The sequence below is a fragment of the Cricetulus griseus genome, assembly GCF_003668045.3.
Source record: "Cricetulus griseus strain 17A/GY chromosome 1 unlocalized genomic scaffold, alternate assembly CriGri-PICRH-1.0 chr1_1, whole genome shotgun sequence".
In the NCBI taxonomy this organism is placed as follows: Eukaryota; Metazoa; Chordata; class Mammalia; order Rodentia; family Cricetidae; genus Cricetulus; species Cricetulus griseus.
The window spans coordinates 39,979,212-39,991,607 of record NW_023276807.1 but is presented as its reverse complement, the minus strand read 5'-3'; the positions used below and the strand labels follow the sequence as shown (position 1 = coordinate 39,991,607).

The window sequence follows — 12,396 nt, the reverse complement described above, 5'->3', positions numbered from 1 at the left end:
ATAGAAGCTTTATTTGTAATAGCTAGAAACTGGAAACAACCTAGATGTCCCTCAACCAAAGAATGGATAAAGAAAATGTGGTGCATTTACACAGTGAAGTATTACTCAGCTATTACAAAATAACATCATGAAATCTGTAGGTAAATAGGTAGAACTTGAAAAGAAATCATCTTGACTGAGGTCATATCATATAGTTATAACCTATAAGTGGTTATTAGCTGTAAAGTAAAGAATAACCATGCTACAATCCACAGACGTAGAGAAGTTAAGTAACAAGAGAGCTCAAGGGAGAATGATGAATCTCCAGGAAAGGAAAATAGAATAGATATCATGGGGAAAGTGGGGATGGGTGGGGATATGACCAAGAGGGAACAAGTGTGTGTGTGTGGAATGGAGGGAGAGAGTACTGGGAGTGACAACAGGAATGAGGGAGCATCTTGGGGATGAGCTAGAAACCTAGTGCAATGGAAACTCCCAGAAATCTATGAAAGTGACCCAAGATAAGACTCCCAGTAATGGAGGATATGAAGCCTGAACCAGCCATCTCCTGTAACTAGGCAGGACTTTCAGTAGAGGTATTGGGACACCAACTCAGCAACATAACCTTCGACCTACAATTTGTCCTGCTTACAAGATGTGCTTGGGTAAAGGTGTTGCAGAAATTATGGGATAGGCCAACCAATGACTGGTCCAGCTTGACCCCCATGTCACAAGAGGGAGTCCACCTATAACACTACCTACAGGGACAGGAAGCAGAGGCTGTTTAGCCCAGAGACCCAGGATAGAACCAAACAGAACCAGCAATAAAAACAAAACAAAAAACAAACTTAGGACCAAATGTAGTTTAGGGAGGTGTAAACAGAGTTTTCCAGTCCCAGCAGCTGCTTCCAAATAACCACATTTAGGCTTATATTTGTAAATAATAGCCAATCGCTCCGGCTTAGTACTAACTAGCCTTTACTTTTTAAGTTAACCCATATTCTTTATTTATGCTCTGTCATGTGGCAGTACCTTTATTAACATGGCACATTCATCTCCTTGCTTTTTAAGCCAATCACATCGACATATATTCACACAGTGTAAAGGGATATTCCACAGTAGGAAGGAAAGGGTTCATTTCACTTATAAGTCTGAGGAAAGCCAGGAAATTTTCTTAAATGACTTACCAAATGACTCCATCTTGCATCAAGTTGATATAAAACTGGCCAACACGGGCTGGAGAGATGGCTCAGTGGTTAAGAGCACCGACTGCTCTTCCAGAGGTTCTGAGTTCAGTTCCCAGCAACCACATGGTGGCTCACAACCATCCGTTATGAGATCTGGTGACCTTTTCTGGTGTGCAGATTATACATGGAAGCAGAGTGTTGTGTATATAATAAATAAATAAAATCTTAAAAAAAAACTGGCCAACACACCCAAGAGTAACTATAAGGCTGGAGAGAGAGCTCATCGGCAGAGCACTTACCTAGCATGTGCAAGCTCTGAGGTTTAACCCCCAGAGCCACAGAGCAACTATCATGTTCTCAGACTTCAGGAGTGAGACAGCTATTATTCCTATTTCAACCACGTTACTCAAAGTATCTAATAAATTCATATATCTGTTACTTTAGAGAATCCTAAATCAAGGGATAAATAACAGATTTGCTTCCTCAGTGAGATTCCACCTCTACTCTTATCCTGTTCAATTGTCTTTCTCAGTACCCACAAGCAAGTTTACCCTGTTATAATAGGAAAGTACCAGAAAGATCTCCCAGGAGGCATTTGTCCGCCCACCTATCCTGCCCAGGAAGACAGATGGGCAAACCATCACAAATACCAACAGTGCATGACCTGAGCAGCCCCAGGATGTTGGCTCTCTGGTCTAGTCAACGAGTCATGGCATTGAGTGGAAGGGATTTTCCATTGCAGGTCCAAATAAGACTTTCTCTGTACATCTCCCTGGACCTAGGGACTATCCCTGAGATCTTGTTTTCAGGAGGGAAACATAGTTTGTTGCTTTAACTGCCATGTTGATTTACAAAGTACTTAAGTGCTTTTGAGTTGGCCCCTGCTCTCATGGGTGACAGTCAACAAAGGAAACCCTCCCTCACACATTTGCTTTTCACTTGGGTATGTGTGACAGTTAAACAGTCCAAGGTTAAAAAAAAAAGCCCAAACTCCCCACATATTAGGGGTATAACAACCAACTGGCAGAGGTTATACTTTCCCTTTCTAACTCAGTGGAAACATAGAGATAAAAATTAGCACAGATCTTTGTGCTAATGGGCTGGCATTTTCTGTGGCTGCTAAGTGACAGAGATCCATGCTAGGTTGTATGGACCCAAATGCTAAGACATATTGGTTCTAGATGACAACTACAGCACCACAATTTTGAATTAACTTTGACCTAACTTCTAACTATGGCATTTCAACACAAGTTTATTTATTGTTATTGCTATGAAGTATTATTCTATAAAATGCAACATTACCATACTGCCATTCTACTTGGTTGTTTTACGAAGTAATTGTTTGCTCTGTTTTATAATATTGCAAGTGGCTCTTCTAGCTTTTAAAAGTCACAGATATCAGGAGTGTTTCTGAGGTCCTTAAGAACGTGACTTCTGCATAGGCAAAGGAACCCCCACCCATTCTTCCCCAGTGCTTTTCATTCAAAGCATAGTGTGCACAGGGAACAGTTTCTCTAGCTTATGGGGATAAACAATGATGCTTGTAGCAATGAGGCTCCCATGATCCCTGGTCTTCCAAGGAGCTCCTCTGATGACTGAGGGTTTATCTTAGTTCGGGTTTCTACTGCTGCAATGTGACCCGATGACCAAAAGCAGGTTGGGGAGGAAAGGGTTCATTCAGCTTATGATTCCATATGGCAGTTCCTCATCAAGGGAAGTCAGGACTGAAACTTAAACAGGGCAAGAACCTGAAGGAAGGAGTATATATAAATTTTAATTGACTCAATTCCTCATTTGAGCAAAAGATAGTGCCTGACCCATTTTCTGGGGCCCCATAATCCACGGGTGTGTAGAAGTACTGTAGCTCTGTGCTGGCTGCTTTTCTGTCAACTTGACACAAGCTAAAGTCATCAGAGAGGAGGGAAACTCAATTAACAAAATGCCTCCATAAGATCCAGTTGTAGGGCATTTTCTTAATTAGTTATTGATGTGGGAGGGCCCAGCCCATTGTGGGTGGAGCCATCCCTGGGATGGTGGTCCTGAAAGTAGGTTGAGCACACCAGAGGAGCAAATCAGTAAGCAGCACCCCTCCATGGCCTCTGTATCAGCTAGCTCCTGCCTCCAGGTTCCTGTCCTGCTTGAGTTCCTGCCCTCACTACTTTTGAAGATGGACAGTTATATGGAATTGTGAATGAAATACCTCCCCACCCCCACCACCCAGTTTCATGGTCATGGTATTTCATTACAGCAATAGTTAACCCTAATTAAGACAGTGGGTAACAGGATTCCTTAGGTTGGAGTCTTGAATTGAGAACACAGACATGTTTGTTCTGATTTGAACATATACAATGTATTCATGTATCAAAACATCATGGTAGCCCACAGTATGTACAACTGTTATGTATCATTATGGGTGAACCTAGCAGAGTCAGATACAGAAGACTACTACTGTATGGGTGTATTTATATGAAGTAGCTCATATAGCCAAATACTTAGAGGCAGAAGTAGAATATGTTACAAGTGTCTTAGGAGCAGGGGTGCAAAGGAGTGCTGTTTAATAGGAACAGGGTTTCTCGAGATGGCTGCTGGTGTTGATTCTACTACAGTGGGGTCTTACTTAATGCCACCAGGCAGCTCACTTAAAGAGGGCCATAATGATTAGCTTTCTGTTATGTATATTACACTATTAAAAAGTAAAATTTTTGTAAATTAAATTTTTAAAAAGTTAGGTACAAGTGTGGTGGCTCACACCTTTACTCCCAGCACTCAGAAGGAAGAGGCAGTTGGATCTCCATGAGTTCAAAGCCATCCCAGTCTGTATACTGAGTTCCAGGAAGGGCAAGATTCATAGTGAGAGGCCAGGGACAGCACCACCCATAATGGCCTGGCTTCTCCCACATCAATAACTAATTAAGAAAATACCCTACAGATGGAAATTATGGTGGCACTTTTGTTAATTGAGGTTCCCTCCTCTCAGATGACTTTAGCTTGTGGCAAGCTGACAGAAAACCAGCCAGCACAGAGCTTCCGTACTTTCACATACATGTGGATTAAAAGGGCCCCAGAAAATGGATTAGACACTCTCCTTTGCTCAAATGAGAAGCTGAATCAATTAAACATTTATATATACTTGAGATCTGGTTGGATTTGTGTCCTCCTCATAAGGCAAACTGCCCAAACCAGAGGGAAATGGACAGTTAGCATAAATAAGCGCATTTCTTTCTACCAGAGCCTTGACTCAACAGAAAGAACTAAAGTGAAAGGAAGTAAATGCTAACATTGCAAGGATTTCTTTTACTCTGTGAAAGATAAATCTTCCCAGCATTCCTTTTCCCTTTGATACAGGAATTATGGGAAAGGCCATTTAAGTTATTTAATGGTAGGACCTAGGCACTCATGCATTTTTTTTAAGAGAGCCTCTCATGCTCATTATCATATCAAAGTATAGAAACATTCCATATCAAATAAAATTCCTTGGATCATTTGTATGTGTGTGTACATGTGCATGTGTGTTATATGTACTTGTTAGTGTAGAAGCACACTCATGAACATGTGAGTGTGCCATACATGTGTGCACATGAACACGGAGGTTGAAGATCAAGCCAGGTTTTCCTCAATTGTTCTCCACCTTTATTTTATATCTGTCTGTTTTTTCCTTGTCAGCTATACTCTAAAATCTTACATTTCAAACCAAGTGTAAATGATCACTTGCAGTCTTGCCTCAGTGATGTCTGTTTGAACCAAGACACATTCACTTCATAGCTATTTTAGGAAACATCTAGTGTTCTCATTCTTTGGTGGCCTTTTCTGTTTCCCCTTACTCCACAGCAAGATAAATCTACCCCACATTGCAGTTTTATTTAACACAGTGATTATTGAAAAGACTGTCTAAAATATTTAATGGCAGGCCTTGAATGCTATATTTTTAGAGAACCCCCATGCCTTAGCACATCAAATATGTTATTAAACATGCCACGTTAAATACAATTTTCCTACATGATTTCAGAGCTAAGGGTCAAAGGAGGTTTTTTGTGTCCCTGGTAAGGGCTCTACCACTGAGGTTCATCCTAAGCCCTTGGTCCTCTCTTCTCTCTCTCTCTCTCTCTCTCTCTCTCTCTCTCTCTCTCTCTCTCTCTCTCTGGGTTTTCAAGATAGTGTTTCTCTGTGTAGCTCTGGCTGACCGGAACTCCCTCTATAGACAAAACTGTCGAACTCACTGAGATCTGCCTGCCTCTTCCTCCCAAGTGCTGGGACCAAAGGCATGTGCCACCACTGAATTAAAATAGAATAGAAGCTAAGCATGTTTGAGTCTGGAGTATTCAGATGGGAGACTTATTGTTAATACTGTATTGATATTGTTTATAAGTTCAGCTTAGCCCTGTCTTGTGTTGTGTAGGACTTGCAAAGCTCACTCATTCCATGCATTTTCTCCTCACAATATTGTCTGTTAGATAGTCCCTTTTGCTTCATTATACTTCCAAGCAGTTTCTATGGCTTTGTGCATTGTGAATATTTGCTCTTTCTTCCTTTTTAAAAAGGTGTATTACGTGTAAGAGTGTTTGCTGCATATATATATATATATATATATATATATATATATATATGAAACTACATTGCTGTGGCATAACCTTTTTGTACACTGTGAAAATGTGTTGCTTTCATTGTTCATAAAAATCTGATAGGCAGATATCTAGGTAGGATTTGGGATTGGGGGGCAAAAAAATGCTGGGAAGAATAAGGGTGGAGTGTGAGGAGTCAGGAGCTGGACTCAGAAGAAGCAATATGGGGAGTTCACAGATGAGGTAAGTGAGCCTTGGGGCAGCACATAGATTAATATAGGTAAGTTCAAGGCCAACCTGGTCTACACAGTGAGTCAAGGTTACACAGAGAAACCCTGTCTTGAAAAAAGAGAGAGTTAAAAAAAAGGTTGATTTAAGCTGTAAGAGCTGGCTGGAGACAAACCTAAGCTATCAGCCAAGCATTTATAATTAATAAGTCTCTGAGTGGACATTGGGGAGCAATTTCTAGGACACAGAAGAACTCCATCTATATTACATGCATTCCTAGTCCTCATAGAAGCTAGAAGAGGGAGTCTGATCTCCTGGATCTGGGTTCAAGTGGATATGAGCAGCAAGTACTTTAAACTGAGCCATCTCTCTAGTCCCTGAAAGTTTACTCCTGTAATTATTTTTATGTGATAAACTCTAGAGTTCCTGGGTTATTTTTTCTTCCTAATACCTCTTGGGTTTGATGATATTAATGATATTATACTGATAATGGGAAAAGGGGCAAAGTGATAGTATAACATGCTTTTAGAAATATATGAATAGTAAGTAAGACTCGCCTTGGTTTCAGTTTTATGCATTTAAAGCTATTCATAGAGGAAATTTAACAGGTTTTGGAAGACTTGGCACAATTTTTCTGGTGAACGTTACATCTTATCACCCCAGGCTGACCTCAGGCCAGAGAGGGTACATTTGATAAAGACATGACTTCTCACAGGGTACAGGGGGCCTTCCTTATTTTCACATTCTGAATTCCTGGATTCAGTCAACATCATATCCAAAATAATTGAAAGTCGAAGTTGCATTGTACGGAATATGCATGGGCTTCTTTTAAAAGCTGGCATCATTCTCTAAGCATGCAACAAGGGGTTACACGGAATCTACTCTGCATTAGTTAGTACAAGTAATGCAGAGGTGATTTAACATATCTGGAGGATATCCCAAGGTCCTGTGTAGATGCTATGCCATTTTATGTAAGAGACCTGGCCAGCCCAAGATCTGATGCACTGGTGAGGGAAGTCTTGAACCATCCCCCCAAAACTGAGAGAGGACAGATTTGGTATTGTTTTAGGTGTCACAAGAAAGTATGGAGTGTCCTGAAACCGATTACATCTTTCTAAAATATATGTTTTTGTGATAGGATCTCACTGTGGAGCCCAAGCTGTCTTGAAAACTTACTATGACACCCAGGTTGCCCTTGAATTCTAAACCCACCTGCCTCTGCCTCTTAAGAGGTGGGGCTTTAGGCAGGAGCCACCACTCCCTGCCTGAACCTTTGAACTTATGCCATCTGGGGGAGGACTGAGGAGGGCAGATGGAAAAGAACAGAACATCAAAATGCTACAACACACTATATCACATTGCAATGATTTATTAGTTCATTCTAGGGCAAGAGTGTGACTCACTACCACCAAGGTCCCTGAATTGCTGATACTTACACACAAAGGTCCTGGGATGACAATCATAGTCAACATGATTAGTTTCAAAAAATACTCACTAAATAATCTGTAATTTGTTTAAAACATATTTATAACAACCTTGTACATGGAGGTAAAAATTTTCCAGTATACACACAAAATAATGTTAGTCGTAACTGTAAAGGCAACACTCTAATGTCTAGATAGAAAGGCCACTTCTATAAAGTTATTGAATTGATTATAATGTATGATAACTTCCAGCCTGACACAGGCTGTCACACCCACCTAGATGTGCATCTTCTGTCCACCACTAGAGGGAAGCACAGATAATAAAATCAAAACCATTAGCCCTGTGTCTACAATACACAGGAAAAAAAGAACCCATTGCTTTAAATTAAACACTAAAGGTATTATTAAATAAAAAATATAATACCTGACAGTTTTAGCATTGGACTTTCCAAATGTATTAACCAGTAGATTGCCTTAGCCTATAACTCTATGGCAGGGCCGCATTTAGTGATTAAAGAATTGGTCCAAGTTGAGATTGATGTTTTCCCCCTGGTTGAGCCACTCTCTGACACCATCCAGTCCTTAGTTTTTACAGTGTGGAGTTGCATAGTAGACGAGCAGGTTCACCTCTAGGTCAGGAGTGATGAATGTGGCACCACAGGCAGATCCAGCATCCAGGGAAGAGTTCCTAGGACCCTACCTAGCCTGCCTCCATTTTCATAGTGATTGTTATGAAGCTTAAATATCAACAAAAGTCTGGCTAGCATAATAATGTGTTCACAAATATCAGGTCAAAAATTTGAAACTTGGACTGTCTAGAGCAATGATTCTAAACCTTTCTAATGCTGTGACCCTTTAATACAGCTCCTCATGTTGTGGTGACCCCCAACCATAAAATTATTTTCATTGTTACCGCTATGAATCATAATGTAAATATCTGTGTTTTACTATGGTCTTAGGCAACCCCTGTGAAGGAGTCATCCAACTCCCCCCAAAAAGGTCTGGATTCACAAGTTGAGAACCATTGGTCTAGAGAAATCTGTTATAAGTGTCATCAGATTCATGGTCAACTGTAACAAGGGCCTATGCACACCCCCACCTTCATTACAATCTTTGATATCAAAATTAATAACAGTTCTCTCTTTGTTCAGCTTCTGTCCGGGTGTGTTTTTTATGAGCAGACAGGCAGTTTTAACCATGAAAGTGAGGATCTATAAAAAAAAATTAGACAATATAGGGGAAATAACAAAAGGTCTTGTCACTGTTCTATTGCTATGAAGAGACACCATGACCATTGAAACTCTTATAAAGAAAAACATTTAATTGGGTGCAGGAGAAGTAGCTGAGAGTCCTAATCCAGATCTGTAGGCAGGAGGAGGAGGAGGAGGAGGAGGAGGAGGAGGAGGAGGAGGAGGAGGAGGAGAGAGAAGAGAGAGAGACAGAGAGAGAGAGACAGAGAGAGAGAGAGAGACTGGGACTGGCTTGGGCTTTTGAAACTCTAAAGCCCACCTCCAATAATGAATTACCTCCAACAAGGCCATACCTACTCCAACAAGGCCACACCTCCTAATCCTTTCAAATAGTGCCACTCCCTGGTGACCAAGTATTCAAATCTATGAGCTTATGGGTCCATTCTTACTCTAACTGCCACACATTTGACTCTTTAAAAATCCCCCAAATCTATTAAATAAGCTAAGTTATAAATATGTGAAGAATACTTTTTATATTAGGCCAAGTTCTTAAAAGATTGTGAAGGTGATATGACGATGCATACCTGTAATCCCAGCATGTGGGAGGCGGTGGTAGAAAGAGCAAGCATTTGGGGTCAGTCTGCATTATATACCAAGGTCCTGTCCAAAAATAATCAAAACAAAATGATTAACGATAGATAACAAAAACCCAAAGCAATAAACTAAGCAAACAAATAAAACCCACAGCAGAACTGATTAGGGATTCCAAAGAGTATAATGGGGACAGAGGATTGTGCTGTACTTGGAATAAACTGATCCTTCCATTTCATGGGGTTTGTTCTTTTATTCTTTGGTCTCATGTAGCCCAAGCTGGCCCTGAACTCACTATGTAGATATGAATGATCTTGAACTTCTGGTCTTCCTGCCTCTATTACCTGAGTGCTAAGATACAGGAAAGTGCCATCATGCTGACTTTTAAGTGGTGCTAAAGCCTGAATCCAGGGCTTTGTGCATGCTTGGCAGGTACTCAACTAACTGATCCAAGTCCCCAGCTCTTTCCTTGTATTCTTTTGAGGGTCCCTAAAAGCAGAGCTTGAAGTAAACACGTGGAAGTGGTAGTTAATTGGGGAATTAAAATCAGGAGGGAGAAAGCAGGGAGCATGAAGACAATCGAGAAGGAAAAAATATCAGACTCTTTGCCCACACACTGCTATTCTATGTTGGTAGATTTCTTCAGACACTCTATCACTTCGGTGTATTTCTGAGCTGTATTTAAGTGCAGGCATATTCCTACAATGCTCGATATAGCCCCAAGGCAGAAAGTTTAGCTTGAGTTGAGGCACTGGTTGCCCAGGAGTCAGTTTCTAGGGAATTGTCCATTATGGCTGAGATTGAAAAAGTAAAGCTGAGCTGTAAATATATGTGGTGGTGCTTGAGGATTGGGCAATTGACTGATAGACTAGGCAGGGGGAGCCTCTTCTACATCCTGTACTTTAAAGAAGTGCCTCTCTGTGTTGGGCCCTTCCCCCATAGGGGTCTGCTGACCAGCTTGTGACTAGGAGTTTACCTAGCAAGTACATCCTGTTTTCTTCCTTCCTTGAAGGCCTGAGTGCAAGTTCCTGTTATCCTGTTATTCGCCCATTCAGGATTGCCTGATGGGCCTGGGAACCTGAACTTGTGATCTGGGTAGTTTTCCATCACGCCTGCTGACTGGTATATAAGCCCAGTCTTGTTGGAATAAATGTCATTCTCCCTGCAAGAAAGACCTGCTGTCTTGTCTTTATTTAAATCCTCAAGCCCGTCGCCCTATATTGTGGAAGTGTTGTAGTGCAGGCACTACATCTCTGGCCTCCATCCTGTATGCTCCTTCCCGCTGTGGTTTACAGTCTCTTCTGACCCATGCTCCAGTCATCAGTACTCTGTCTAAATGGCCTGACCTACCGCATACCTACTTCTCTGGGTTCATTTTCACAGGACACACTGTGATTGTCCAAAGGGCACCTGGGTGCTGGCATCTGAAGGGCATCAGGATGTGTGACTAGAGCTTGGATAGAAACCAGGGTGTCTACATGGAGCTATGCATGCCCCTCAGTGAGTGGCAGGGCTGGGATGGGAGACAAGCGGGTGGGGACTTGTTCTCTGCCTATCACCGTAGTTGTTCTAGAGCAGGTGCCAAAGTGGCTGAGAATTCCAAATTCAGCTTCAGGCATGTAGGTGGTGATTGGAGCATGTCTGTCAAAATAGAAGAATGGAGCACATTTAATGAAATTATTTATTGGTGTAGTTTTTAACTTATTACTTAGATAAATTCAAATGTTGGCAAAAAGTTAAATTTTATCATCTATTCTGATTTTTCTGGCTTTGAACTAAGAAAAGGGGTTGTTGGACAGATGTGACAGTTAATTGATTGTTAGCTTGATAAGATTTAGAATCGCCATGAAAACAACCATCTTGGTACACTTGGGAAAGATTTTCCAGATGGGGCCCATTGAGGTGGGGAAGAGCCACCCTAAATGTGTGCTGGCTGGTTTTCTGTCAACTTGGCACAAGCTAGAGTCATCAGAGAAAAAGGAGCCTCGATTGAGGAAATGCCTCCAGAAGACCAGGTTGCAGGCAAGCCTGTAGGGCATTTTCTTAAATAGTGGTCAATGTGGGAGGGCCCAGTCCTTGGTGAGTGGTGCTGTGCATGAACTGACAGTCCTGGGTTCTATAAGAAATCAGGCTGAGCAAGCCACGAGGTACAAGTCAGTAAGCAGCACCCCTCCATGGCCTCTGTATCAATTCTTGCCTCTAGGACAGGTATATGGAACTTGAGTGAAATAAACCCTTTCCTCCCCAAGTTCTTTTGGTCATGATGATTCATTACAGCAATAGTAACCCTAATTAAGGCAGTAGGTAACAGGGTTTCAATGGCTGGATTCTTGAATTGAGAACACAGACAAGTTTGTCCTGATTTGAACATATACAATGTATTCATGTATCAAAACATCACATGGTAGCCCACAGTATGTACAACTGTTATGTATCATTATGGGTGAACCTAGACACTATGGTAACTTAGACACAGAAGACAATTACTGTATGGGCATATTTATATGAGGTAACACAGATAGCCAAATACTTAAGAGGAAGAAGTAGAATGTATTACAAGTGTCTTAGGAGCAAGGGTGCTAAGGAGTGCTGTTTAATAGGAATAGGTTTTCTGGAGATGGATGCTGGTGTTGATTCTGCTACAGTGTGGTCTTACTTAATGTCACCAGGCAGCTCTCTTAAAAAGGGCCATAATGATTAGCTTTATGTTATGTATATTTCACTATAAAAAGTAAAAATTTTTTTAAATTAAATTTTTAAAAAGTTAGGTCCAAGGTGTCTCACACCTTTACCCCCAGCACTAATGAGTAGGAGGTAGATGAATCTCCATGAATTCAAAGCCTACCTGGTCTATATACTGAGTTCTAGGCAGCCCAGTGAGAACCTACCTTAAAAAAAAACAAAATGAAGCAAAACAAAAAGATAAGAAACAAAACAGAATTCAAGTTAATTAGCAGCACACAAAAATTAATGGAAACTATTTTTCAAGTAAAGCTAACATTAATTCTCTTTTAAGCTCTACATCCATATGCCTTTTCTGACCTTCTGTTGGCAGAGCACACCTATATATGGCCTTTTGGCAACTTCAGAGAAATGAGCATGGCTGAGCATTGTTTCTTCTAGTTATCTTACTCCACTTAGGGTCTGTATTCTGCAGAGGACACAGGGCACACTTCACTATCTTCTGCTTCCTCTGTCCATATTTTTCTAGCAGCTGTTTTTATATGTTACTCAACAT

General features: G+C 41.1%; 1 long non-coding RNA gene across 2 annotated transcripts in view; it reads right to left on the bottom strand.

The window, feature by feature from the left end:
* LOC103162238 overlaps positions 1-12,396 on the bottom strand; it is a 47,491-nt gene that overhangs the window by 17,938 nt on the left and 17,157 nt on the right. Inside the window, exons 3-4 of one of the 2 annotated variants that reach the window (XR_004772340.1) lie at positions 10,516-10,799; positions 9,152-9,227 (exon numbers count right to left, since the gene is read on the bottom strand). This is a non-coding gene — a long non-coding RNA (uncharacterized LOC103162238). The remainder of the gene's footprint in view (positions 1-9,151; positions 9,228-10,515; positions 10,800-12,396) is intronic. The other variant, XR_004772339.1, reaches the window with a different exon arrangement.